The 13,096-nt window shown below is 54.8% G+C and overlaps 1 protein-coding gene across 1 annotated transcript in view; it reads left to right on the top strand.

Annotated features, from left to right (window-relative positions):
• The window catches only part of SEMA4B (semaphorin 4B), a 43,585-nt gene that overhangs the window by 16,786 nt on the left and 13,703 nt on the right, over positions 1 to 13,096 (top strand). The window lies entirely within an intron of this gene.

Genomic DNA, 13,096 nt, shown 5'->3' with positions numbered 1-13,096 from the left:
GAGGAGAGGAGAGGGAAGCTGTGGAGCCGCAGGTCTCTTTCTTCCATTCTTTTAATGGGCAGGGAGGGGGTCTTTGGGCCGCTCCGTCGCCCCCTGGTACGGCGCCCTTTCGGCGGTGACGCTACCCCCATGTCCCCCACCCCCGGTGCTGGCTGCCCGCTGGTCCGCCTGTACATCTGCTTGTCTTTGATGCTGACCAGAGCCAGCCGCGGTGCCGCCCCCCGAGGGCGGCGCGGGGTGGAGGGGCCCTTGATGCCGTCCGGTAAACACTGGGGTTCTGGTGTTACAGCAAGTCAGAGCAGGACTCGGGAACCGCGGCGGGTGCCCCATTCTCCCTCCGCCTCTTGACTCTAGCGGGGCGGCGCAGGCAGCACCCCCTGCCCCGACGTGGTGGGATACCCCCAGGGACTGGAAGTCCCCTAAGTACCCCTCCCCGGAGTCCCCCGGGAGCAGCATCCACCTTGGCCAGGTCCCCTGCTTCTGTGGCCCCCTCCCTTCCAGCCCTCCTCTCTTCCCGATCCTTACTTCCCCTTTTGTCTGGTTGCTGTTCCAACTCTTTGAAATCAGAGACACCTGGATTCCAATCCCATTTCTGCTACTGAGCAAGTGAGTCCTTTCTCCCCGTGCTCCAGTCTGCTTATCCGTAAAATGGGCACTGTCATATGATTTTTTGCAAGGTTATCTTGGAGATTTCATGAGACTAGGCAACATACATAGGTGCCCAGCAGATGTTGTTTCTCCAAGCCGTTCAACTTGTTGGTTGTCATACTGAGTGAATTAGAATAAAGGATGTATAAAATAGAGTTTACAAATCAAAACTGTACCAAGCTACCTTGTTTTTACAGCATCTCCATTTCTAAAAGCATTTCATTTACTGGGACTTCCCTGGTTGTCCAGTGGGTAAGACTCAGAGTTTCCAATGCAGGGGGTGGGGTTTGATCCCTGGTCAGGGAAGTAAGATCCCACAAGCCTTTCAGTGTGGGCAAAAATTAAAAAAAAAAAATTTTTAAAGCATTCCATTTACAATAAGAAAGAGGAGCAGAATCGGTCCTTAAAGTAAATCCGGGCCACTGGGGAAACCCTGCCTGAAACATTGCAGGATAGTACTGAGAAGATGCCCTGAGTTCAAATCCTGCCTCTGCCACTAGGTAACCATGTGACCTTGAGCAAGCTGCTTAACCTCTTCGGGCCTTCATTTCCTCATCTGTAAAACAGGGATAATGATAGCACCCACCTCAGAATTGAGAGGATTAAATCAGCTTCTGTTTGAAAAGTCCTTAGGACAGGGCTTGGTACATAAAACCCGCTCAGTAAGTGTTAGCTATCATTATTGCCACGTGTCAGCACGGGCTTCTACACATCCTGCCTAGAACCCCGGGTGATTCTGCCCCCCCGGGTGGAGGGGGCAGTGCTGGGGCGTTAGTTTGACCACAGCCCGTTGAGCGCTCCAGCTGGGTGACTGAGGCTCACAGGTGTATCCGGATCCAGGCCTGCTGCCTCGCTGCTCTCACTCTTGCGGCTCCCACTCCCTCTGCCCTCAAACTCTCTCAGCTTTGTGAGATGGTGAGATGAGGATGGGCGCAAAGGCTCTGAGGGGCTACTTCCGGCCCTGGGAAAGCTGGGCCGGCTCATGGGGGTGTGTCAACTGTAGCAGGTATTGTGTCCACCTCTGAAGCTGGCCGTGGACCACTCATAGAATATTTAAAAGACAGAGAAGGGAAGGAAAGGCAGAGAGGGGAGCTGTGAGGAGGAACTGAGAGGGCCTGCTTCCTGAGAGCGGCTGGAACACTTGGTTGTTAACTACCCACCCCGAGGGCCTGGCCCACTTCCACACATCCGGCACTGTGGCCAGGCCGTCGTGCAGGCTTCTGTCACTCGCCAGCACCCCTTGCACAAGTCAGTTTGGTGCTGTGGCGTGGATGTCTATGTATTCCCACAGTTCGTGTGGTAAAATCCTGACCCCCTAAAAGAAGACACTCGAGCTCACCTGTGAGGACTGTGCAGGGGCGCGCATTTGGTGCATGGCACAGAGGCGACCAGCTGAGGGGTTGAGGGCCTGAAATGCAGTGCATATGCTCTGCTTTCCAAGCTGTGGAGCCTCGAGAAAGAGATTTTCCACTGTGTGCTTGAAGCTGGGTCTATGCAGAGGGGTCCTCTCTTTCTTTTTTTCTTTTAATGAGTTTATTTAATAGGCTGCACCAGGTCTTAGCTGCAGCATGCGAGGTCTTCAGTCTTCATTGTGGCATGCGGGGGTCTTTAGTTGCAGCTTGTGGGATCTAGTTCCCTGACCAGGTAGCGAACCCAGACCTCCAGCATTGGGAGCATGCAGTCTTAGCCACCGGGCCACCAGGGAAGTGCCACCAAAGCCCTGGCATCGTTTAGCAGCACCTGAGTGTGTGAATGTGAGTATCCACACTTTGTTGAGCTGCACTGCTCCCAGAGTGTTCATCTCTCAGGCTTCGCTCCAGGTCCTAAATCCCTACTGTCCCGCTGCTGTCTACATGCAGGTCCTCCCAGCTGCTGGGAGCCCCAGAGGGGAATGCCCTGGGGACTGAGCAGGCGCACCCTCCAAGCGTGGCCTGACGCGGTTTCCTGTCTCATCCCTAGGGGCTCATTAGATATTCCTGGCAGTGAGCCCATGCTGGGCAGGCCTGTGGTGACCATGGGATGTTGGGCTTGAAGCCCCAGGCCCCTCCCTCATGGAGAACACACCCTTCTTCCTGCCACCTGCCCTCCTATTCTGAATTCCTGCCAAAACTCCCCAAAGGCCCGGGGTGCCTAGAGGGAATGGTCTGTGTCTGTGGTTTAAAGCAAAATCCTTAGACGTCTACGTCTGCGCCCTTGCTATGGAGCCCTCGTTGCTGTTAATCAACAGCAAATGCCTGGGGCCATCAGAAGGGGGTGTACCACTTGTGGTCTCAGCCAGTGAACAGGATGAGGGGAAGGAGGACTGGGGGCTCCAGGATCAGCTAGGGCAGCAGAGGCCTCAAGAGGAAGTCTCTTGTCCATGTGAAAGGAATGCTTCAAAGAAGAGTGTGGAAACTTGGTTCTGTTGCATCAGAGACTGTGTGGTCAGGAGAGAGGCTTTGCAGTGGTCAGGAACAGGAGAGAAGCGGAGTGGAAACAGGGCCCCAGGTGTGCAGTGCCGTCCAGCCTGGCCATGTGGGCAGAAATAAAACAACCTGCTCCTCTACTTGTGAAAGTCACATTGGGTCCCCTTATTTGGGCAATTAAAGGAGCTATGAATCCCCCCCACCACACCCCCCCACCAGCCGCCTCAGAAGTGCCTGGCTGGAAAACTCTGGACACAGTGTTTCCAATCTAGATTGTACAGAAACCCATAAGCCTGCAAACTTCAGTCAACAAAACCCCATTGAGCAGAGAGGACATGGCATTGACCTGAATCAGCTATTTGTCCTCTGACCCCAAGCGGGAACCCAAGGTCATGGCTGCCCTGAGAAGTTCCATGCAAGTGCTTTCTTTCTTTCTTGCCAGGCCCCTTGGCTTCTGGGACCTTAGTTCCCTGACCAGGAATTGAACCCAGGCCCTCGGTAATGAGAGCGTAGAGTCCTAACAACTGGCACCACCAGGGAATTCCCCAAGCTGCGTTCAAAGTTTTTTCCTGGCTGGTTCCTGGCCTCTCTCCTTGAGGTGGTCTCAACTTGAAGGTGAACGTTTGTCTTCAGCTCTGTCTTGTGGGCTGGCATCTCCGTGGCCCCTCAGCGCTGAGCTGTAACTGTGGGGCCAACAGCCAGCTGACTGCACAACCCGGGGCCAGCGCCTGCCTCCTGCAGGCCCGATTTCACATGGACAAGGTGGGAATAATAATAGCAGGACCCACCTCTCCAGGTTCTGAGCGGATTACGTGAAATAATGTATGTAAAGTGTTTGGCCTGGTGCCTGGCACATGCTCCATCCCCAGTAAAAGGTAGCGGCTTCTGTTCTCTGTGGTGGTAATCTCTGCCCGCCTTCCTGGGTGAGGTTATTTGCATCAATTTGGTCGATATAGTCTGAGCACTGAGCACGGGCTGTCTGCAGGCCCTCTGCTTGCTGCTAAGACCTTCTGGCCCAGGAATGAAGTAGTGCAGACCCCCTGTCTACCCTGGGGGTAGGAGAATAAGCAAGTCCATCCTTTGTGCACACCTCCCCCGCCACTGCCCTCGGGCTGATCGGGGGCCATCCCTCAGGATCCTGCTTAACTCAGTCCACTTTTCAAGTGCTCCTGGTTCAGCTCTTTCAAAGTCCTCCTCTGCCCCAGAACCTGGTCTGCCTGGGGCTGGACCACACCTCTCCCTCCTCCCTGCCCCTCGCTGCTTCCACTCTGCCCTCTGAATAACCCACGTTTGTCTGGGTGTTGAAATGCCCATGTGCCAGCCCAGCAGGAAAAAACTCTGAGGTTGCGTAACTTGGGCCACAGCTGGATACACCTGCATGTTCATCTCCCAACATGGAGGGGGGATGGCACGGGGCCTGGAGAAAAAGCTGAACTCAGGGCATGTCTGTCACTCTTTCCTTTGTCCGCTTCTTAGGACTTAAATAAGCCCACTCCCCCATCCCTGGGTGCTTAGGATTGGAAGAGCAGCTTCTGATGTGGTCCTTGAATAAGTAATAGGTTGGGTGTTTCCATCTGGTGAAAAAACTACTGAGGTCACTGCTTGGATTGGACAAAGGAGCCAAATGATGCCCTGATGGCCCAGCGATGGTCGGAAATAGGGTACACTCAGCAGACTCCTAGGGGATTCCCAGGTGGTGCTAGTGGTAAAGAACCTACCTGCCAATGCAGGAGACATGGATTTGATCCCTGGGTCAGAAAGATCCCCTGGAGGAGGGCATGGCAACCCACTCCAGTATTCTTGCCTGGAGAATCCTATGTACAGAGGAGTCTGGTGGGCTACAGTCCACATGGTTGCAAAGAGTCAGACATAACTGAGGTGACTTAGCAAGCAAGCAAGGAGCAGATTTGACCAGGAATGTGGTTTCCTGGAGACTGGGGCAAATGTCTCAGCCAGATGTTTGTGCGACAGGTTAGAGCCAGCTTGGAGATAGATCTTTGTCTGGCCTCCAGGTGTTTTAGAAAAATTTTATTTAGTCAGCAGCATTTAAAACTCAGGAAATTTTCTGTAAAACTCCAGATTTCCACCTCTTCTGAAGACCTGTCGAGGCTTGGTCCTTGTTCCGTTGAGCAGTGAGGGTCTGGGTGAAGCAGCAGCTACTCCTTCAGAGGGGCGCCTGCCTGTAGGAAGCTGCACCCTCATCTGTCCCCCTTGTCCCCTTTCCTAGTGGGCTTCAAGGACTTAGTGGGGGACATGGGTAAGGCAGATCCTAACTGTTGATGGCCCCTAATTTGGGGACTTGTCACATCCATGGACTGCATTGTTTTTTTTTTTTTTGGTCTTCTCAGCAGCCCTGCAAAGGGGCTCCCTCCCAGAAAAGGCAGGTTATCTAGTCTGGCTGGTCAGTGATAAAAGCCAGGACTCACACTCAGGTCTTCTGACTCGTTTCTAGTCCGTGGCCTTTCCTGCTTCTCTGCAGTGCTTTTAGTTGTCATGCTTCCCTCTGGACCCTGGGATCCCAGGACTGAGCTTTTGGGGAGGGGACAGGGAGGGGCTGTGCGCCTCAGACACGCTCTCAAGAACGTGCGGCTTTAGGACCTCTGGTCTGCCCGCTTTGAATCTGATGTCCATCCCTGGCCCAGAGCACCCCAAACTGGGACTTGGGACTCTGTGAATCGTTCATTCAGTCAGCAAATGTTTATTGAACAAATCCTTGGAACTCACCTGGTCAGGTAACACAGATACCGGGTACAAATAATAAGATAGCTTTTTTTTAAGGGTCACTTTGCTTTTGTTTGTTTATTTGGGTGCTCGGTCTTTGTTGTGGCATGAGGGCTGTCTCGTTGTAGCGCATGGGCTCGGTTACCCTGCGGCCTGTGGAATCTTCCCGGACCAGGGATCGAACCTGAGTCCCCTGCATTGCAGGGCGGATTCTCAGCCACTGGACCACCAGGGACATCCCAGTAAGACAGTTTTGATCCTCAGGGATCCAAGCTTGGTGAGGGTGACAGGCACCAGAGGCCCGTCCTGGTCAGACAGTGTGGCCAGTGCACGGCCAGAAGCGTGAACAGGAAGTGCTGGGCGTACAGAGCAGGGCCCTTGCCCAGCCGGGGATTCAGGAAGGCCTCCTGGAGGAGGTGAAACTGGACTGAGGCTGTCAAAATGAAGTGCATTCCAGGTAGGGGGACTGCCTGGGTGAAGACTGGGAAGGAGAAATAGGACCCAGAGTTGCAGTTAGCATGGGAGGGGTCGTGGCATGAACTGGTGAGTTAGGAGCCGAGGCTTTGGGTCACAGGACAGTGACAGTTCCCAGAGGCAGGGCAGGGGGCCCTGCCAGCTGGCAGCTGCCCCAGTGGCCCAGGTGAGAAAGGGTGACGGCCGGTGTAGGACTGAGGTAGCAGGGGTGGTGAAGGGAACAGCCCTGGATGGCGTTGAGGGGACTTGTCAGGATGTGTCCCTGGTGAGAGAAAGGGAGACAGGAAGTGCGCCTCCCGGCTTTCCAGCCCTGTGAGCGATGCTCCGCAGACACACAAGATCCCAAGTCGAGGAGTGGTCTGGAAAGGGGTGGAGGTGGAAAGGCGCCCATGGAGGGTCTCCGCATCATGGGGTTTGGCTTGCACTGGATGAAGAGGCTGGGAAGTCACCATCGTCCAGGACATTGAAACAGTGAGAATGAATGTGTGGCCCAAGGTCCAAAGGCCCAACCCCAGGGAACAAGAAGATTCAAGAGCAGAAAGGCTGGAGGTGATTCGTAACACCGACTTTGGAGCCGGTGGCCCAAGTTCGAATCCCAGCTCCAGCACTCTTCCTAACTGCGTTACTGAGGGCATGTCGGTTCACGTGCGCTTTAGTTCTCTCCCCTGCAAAAAGCGGATGGTAATTCCTACCTCAGCGACCCGGCCAGGATGCCCGGCAGCAGCCCTTTCGTTTAGAGTGCTGAGTCAGCACTTGGAGGGATGAGGCCCAGGAGGAGGATGAGAGAGACATAAGGAGACCCTCCCCCCAGCCAAGGTCGGCCGTGGCAGACGCTCAGGGACCCCGCCAGGCCCTGCCCCTCTGCGCTGGGGTTTGGCAGGGAGGCGATGCCCTGCCCGGTGAGCGTGGGGCTGGTTAAGGCCTGACTCCGGTCAGGGAGTGAGTGGGAGGTGAGGAGTGGAGATGGCTCTGGGTGGCTCTTCTCAGGAGCTGGTCTGAGAAGGCGAGGAGGAAAGCACACAAGCTTCTGGGATGCGAGATGGAGGTTGATGACCCAGGACTCGGTTTCTGAGGAGATGGGGGGCAGCGGGGTGAACAGTGGGAAGTTGAGGCTGTTTATGCCCGAAAGCCCCAGCTTCCTCAGAAAAGGGGGGCCTCTGAGAGGAGAGTGGGGGTACAGGCCTCAGCAGAGAGGGGAAAGCCAGCCCCTTAAGCAGAGGGCTGCGGGAGCTGACCTTGGTCCTGGGTGGGGTAGGTGGGGGTCAGGCTCCCAAGACGATGGCTGCTCATGACAGGTCCTGGGTTAAGACTCTGCTGGCCTGATGAACACAAGGAGAGGGTGTCTGTAAGGGGCTGGGGGGCTGCCTGAGGGTGGCAGGAGGACTTGGCCGGCTTGGAGCAGCAGCGAGCCAGGAACCAGGCTTTTCCCGAGTGTGCCCGCCCCTTCCAGGCTGGGTTCCCTCAATTTCTTTCTGTCTTTCTAGCTGACTTCAGTCCGTAGGAAGCGCTTCCGGCACATAGCCCCCTTCCCCCACCATGAGTGCCCCTTCCCTGTCTGGTCTGGGGACTCTGCCCTGGCACCGGGGCTGGTGACAGCAGAGTTGGCACGCCGCCTGCAGCCCATCGGGCCGCCCTGCGTGGCGCTGGGCGGTGTGAAAGGAGGCCACAGCGTGCAGGTCGGTGCTGAGTCAGCGCTCCGGGCCGGGAGGGTGGTGCTCTGGCTGGTGCAGGTGGGTCCAAGGGTCCCTCCCATGCGACTCCCCGGGGAAGAGGTGTTCCAGCAGAGCCTCTGGGGGGCCTCTCCTGTCTAGGGTCCAGACAGACCCCTCTCTGGGGACCTTGGGACTCAAGCTGACGAGCAGCCAGCTGCCCACCCCCCTTGCCCGCTGGGGGCAATTTCCGGGCTCTGAGTCCACAGGGAAGCTGACGTTCTGGCTCAGTCCTGCTGGGGCCTGTGGAGGGTGGACTGCTGAGGCCAGGTCAGCGTCCGCCATGGCCCCGCCACCCCGCAGCCACAGTGCAGGGAAAGGTGGGGTGGGGCTCTGAGTCATGGGGGCCTGCCGCAGCGCCTGACTGGCAGGGTGGGGACTGCCCCGGGTGGGGATAGAGCTGAGGCCTGTTCCCGGCTCACCCCGGACAGCTCCAGGCTTCCGGCTGAGTCACGGCCCAGGGTAGGAGCTTCAGTTGAGGCTGGGGGCTGAGCTGTCACCGCATCACTTCCGGCTGAGAGCGCTGGCCCCCGAGGGTGTGGAAGTGGGGGCCCTGCAGGTAGTCCTGACAAGCCCAAGCTGCACTCCCTGCCCCAGGCCAGCCCCCATCTCGCCATCTCGGAGCCCTGGAGAAGCCACTGGCTCCGGCTGGCCCTAGGCTGGACGGGAAGGTTTCATTCCACCTGGGAGAACCGGCCACAGCTTCAGGCAGCCCAACCTTCTCTACACTGGACTAACCCACTGGGCTGAGGACACTCTCTGCCACACATAGGGCAGGGTAGACGCTAAGACTGACCTTGATGTGTGCCTCAGTGCTCAGGGAGCTGAGTGCATAAACACCCTCCCCCTTCAGTCACCTCTGCAGATGGCACCCTGGAGAGAACGCACAAGCATGGACAAGCCCTGCAGTAGGGTGTATACACACACATACACACACACACACAGAGGCAAGCTCAGGCAGGAACCCCACTCAGAACACCTCTGAGCAGGAACCAAGAGTGTGCGCGCGCACACACACACACACCTCACGGGCCCGTGACCCCAGCCCCTGTCTGAACCCACGCCCTCTGCTTGGCCGTGAGACCCTTGCTGGCTTGACGCAGGCTGAGGTTAGAGGCGCCCAGGGTGAGGACCAGGGAAGCCCAGCTCTTCCTAATAGCGCTGCTCCTCTGGCAGCTCTCGCCAGGCTGGATTTTCCTGCAGGGCTTTCTGATTTTGTTTTTGATCTGCTGGAGTGTTGATCATGCGCCAGACACCGTGCCAATACCACGATAACGTGTGCAAAGTTGTTTTGAGTGAAGCTTTCAGTAAATGTGGGTTATTACGTGTATTACTATTTACGTGTTTAATCTCATTTCTTGTAACTACCCTGAGAGGCAAGGTGCTATTATCCTCATTTCACAGATAAGGAAAACAGGGCTCCTAGGTGTGAAGTGGCTGGTCCTGGTGGCACACAGACAGTAAGTGACAGAGGCAGGAGTTGAAGCCAGGTCTCTGCATCTGTGCTATTTTTTTATTTGGCAGTGCTGGGTTTCATTTGCAGCATGTAGGAATCTAGTTCCCTGACCAGGGATCGAACCCAGGCCCCCTGCATTGGAAGCGCAGAGTCTTAGCCACTGGACCACCTGGGAGGTTCCTCTGAGTCTGCTTTTAACTTCTGGCTTGCTGACACTCCCAGCTGGCAAGCGAGCCCCACTGACTGGCCCTGGTGAAGGGCACAAGGCAAGAGGGATTGTGGATGGCCAGGCTTTCAGGACATCATGGCACTCTGAGTCTGAGAGACATGGGGAGCAAGGGACAGGATCCCCAGAATGGGAATGCGTGTGAGGGGACCCCTTGCCTGCTTCTTCAGGGTGTTTTCTGTCCCGACTCCCAGTGTGACCAAGGAGGCGTGGGGGCTCCTGGGCAGCTGACAAGTTTGGAGGGTGGGGCTGGACCAGGGCTGGGCAGCTGGCGCCTTGGCTGCCCCTCCCACCTGGCTGTGACCCTTGGCAAGTCTCCCCGCCCCCCATGCCCCCAGGCCTGAGCAAGGCTGAGCTGCCACCTGGACTGAAGCTTATCTCTGACCTTTGGCATTCCTGTGTCTGGACAGATTCCAAGAGCAGCCTCTGCCCGGGCTTACGGGACCTGCCGCCTCAGTAGAAATGCGCCTTGTCTGTAGGCAGATAAGCCCTCACTGTCAGGAAACTGGAGGGCTGCGAAAGGATGAGGAGGGGGCTTCCCTGGTGGTCTACTGGTTAAGAATCTGCCTGCCAATGCAGGGGACGTGAGTTCGATCCCCGGTCTGTAAAAATTCCACATCCCTCGGGGCAACTGAGCCTGGGCACACTGCCACTGAAGCCGGTGCCCTCTAAGAGCCTGTGCTCTGGAGCAAGAAATCTTGGTCTGTGAGTAGCCTGTGCATCGCAACTAGAGAATAGCCCCTGCTCACTGCAACTGGAGAAAGCCCACACGGCAGCAAAGACCCAGTGCAGCCGGAAACTAGTTAATTATTTTAAAAACAAATAAAAAAATACGAAAAGACAAGGGACTGCAGTGACCATTTGCTCTGGTCTCGCCGAATCCTTGTGAGCCCGCTGTGATTTTTCTTTTCATTATCCCCATTATGAGAAAACTCCAGTTTGGTGAGATGGCATCTACCCTGCTCTACAAACATGGTGCTTCTCAAAGTGTGCTCCGTGAGCCTCCTACTTCAGAATCCCCTGGGAGCTCAAAAACTTGCAAGTTCTCAGGCCCCATCATGGGCCAGCATCATCAGTCTTCAGGGTCAGCTCGTGGATCGAGACTTTAGGTCTTCCAGGTAGTTTTGCTGCAGTTTGTAGACCAGGAGTCCAGGAAGGAGACCTCCTGAAAGTTGGCCTTCCATCACACTTCTGGTGTTTTGTTTTTTTTTTTTCTTTTAAATTGGAGTATAGTTGCTTTACAGTGTTCTTAGTTTCTGCTGTACAACAAAGTCAATCAGCTGTATGTATACACATACCCTTCCTTCTTGGACCTCCCACCCACCTGCAGTCCCACCCCTCTAAGTCATCACTGAGCACTGAACTGGGCTCCTTGTGCTATACAGCAGCTTCCTACTAGCCATCTGTTTTATACACGGTAGTGTATATATGTCAGTCCCAATCTCCCAGTTCATCCCACCACCCTCAGTTTAGTCATTTCAGCTCAGTTGTGTCCGACTCTGCCACCTCATGGACTGCAGCACGCCAGACTTCTCTGTCCATCACCAACTCCTGGAGCTTGCTCAAACTCATGTCCATCGAGTCGGTGATGCCATCGAACCATCTCATCCTCTGTCGTCCCCTTTTCTTCTTGCCTTCAATCTTTCCCAGCATCAGGGTCTTCTCCAATGAGTCAGTTCTTTGCATCAGGTGACCAGAGTATTGGAGCTTCAGCTTCAGCCCTTCCAATGAATATTCAAGACTGATTTCCTTTAGGTTTGATCTGGTTTGATCTCCTTGCAGTCCACGGAACTCTCAAGAGTTGTCTCCAACACCACAGTTCAAAAGCATGAGTTCTTCAGCGCTCAGCTTTCTTTATAGTCCAACTCTCACAGCCATACATGACTGCTGGAAAAACCATAGCCTTGACTAGATGGACCTTTGTTGGCACAGTAATGTCTCTGCATTTTAATATGTTGTCTAGGTTGGTCGTAGGTTTTCTTCCAAGGAGCACGCGTCTTCTAAGTTCATGGCTGCAGTTACCATCTTCAGTGATTTTGGAATCCAAGAAAATAGTCTGTCACTGTTTCCATTGTTTCCGCACCTATCCCACCGCCTTACCTCCTGTCAACACATTTGTTTGCCTCTCTATTCCAGCCTTGCCAATAGGTACATCTGTACCATTTTTTCTAGACTCCATATGTATGTGTCAGTATGTTATATTTTTCTCTTTTCCTCACTCTGTATGACAGACTCTTGCTATGGGGCTTTGTGTAAATTGCTTACTGATCCTGAGCTTCAATTTACTCATATGTAACCTGGGGATCGGAGAAGGCAATGGCAAGCCACTCCAGTACTATTGCCTAGAAAATCCCATGGATGGAGGAGCCTGGTAGGCTGCAGTCCGTGGGGTCGCTAAGGGTCGGACACGACTGAGCGACTTCACTTTCACTTTTCACTTTCACACATTGGAGAAGGAAATGGTAACTCACTCCAGTGTTCTTGCCTGGAGAATCCCAGGGACGGGGGAACCTGGTGGGCTTCCGTCTATGGGGTCACACAGAGTCGGACACGACTGAAGTGACTTAGCAGCAGCAGCAGCAACCTGGGGATAGCAGCAGTTTCTATCTCACAGGACCATCGTGGGTACCCAGGGACTTAATAAGTACAACACGTTGACCCAACACTTTGCTGGCGGCATCTGTGGTGGCCAAGCAGAGGGGTCTCTTGGTTGGGGGTAGGGGGGAAGGGGATGGTTTTTCCCAGAGCAGAATACAAAATGACCAGGCTGTTTGTTCCAAAAGGCTGACCAGCTCATCAGCTCAAAGTACAAGCAACATAATTGGGCCTCAATTATGTGTTGGGTTTTATGGTTGGAAAAGTAGGGGGTTAGTGCTGGAAACTTTCCTTGGGCCTGCTAGTGTATCCTGTGTGTGTGTGTGTGTGTATGCGTGCGTGCATGTGCACTGCGCCAAGCAGCATGTGGAATCTTAGTTCCCTCACCAGGGATCAAACCCGCACCCCCTGCATTGGGAACTCGAAGTCTTAACCACTGGACCACCAGGGAAGTCCCCCTTCCAGTGTGTAGAGTGCTAAGAGGAAGTGGTGAGGAGTTGGGAATTTGAGGCAAAAGACTTGGAATCTAGTGTGATTCCAGTCTGAACATAAGAGTTCAGAGAGGCCTTAACTTCTCCAGACCACAGCTGCCCTCTGTGGTTTCTGCAGCAGAGTTCAGGCTCTGGACAGTGGGCAGGACTTTGCCCTGTGAGTTGCCAGTGCAGCCCGTGTTTCCGCTCTGGTTCTAGACTGACAGGCTTCCTAGCTGCAGATTCCCTAATAGATTCCCACACTGGTACCTTGTAATACTACCTGCCCGCATCAGGAGACCTTGTGACAAACAACAGCCTTGGGAACTCCATCATTCCTATTCGATAGAGGGATTTCCCATTATATGTGCTGGGGAGTCCTACTGAAGGGC

Source organism: Moschus berezovskii, chromosome 21, assembly GCF_049115385.1.
Source record: "Moschus berezovskii isolate FMDL1 chromosome 21, NW_MosBer_1.0, whole genome shotgun sequence".
Classification (NCBI taxonomy): domain Eukaryota; kingdom Metazoa; phylum Chordata; class Mammalia; order Artiodactyla; family Moschidae; genus Moschus; species Moschus berezovskii.
This window is presented reverse-complemented; position numbering and strand designations above follow the sequence as displayed.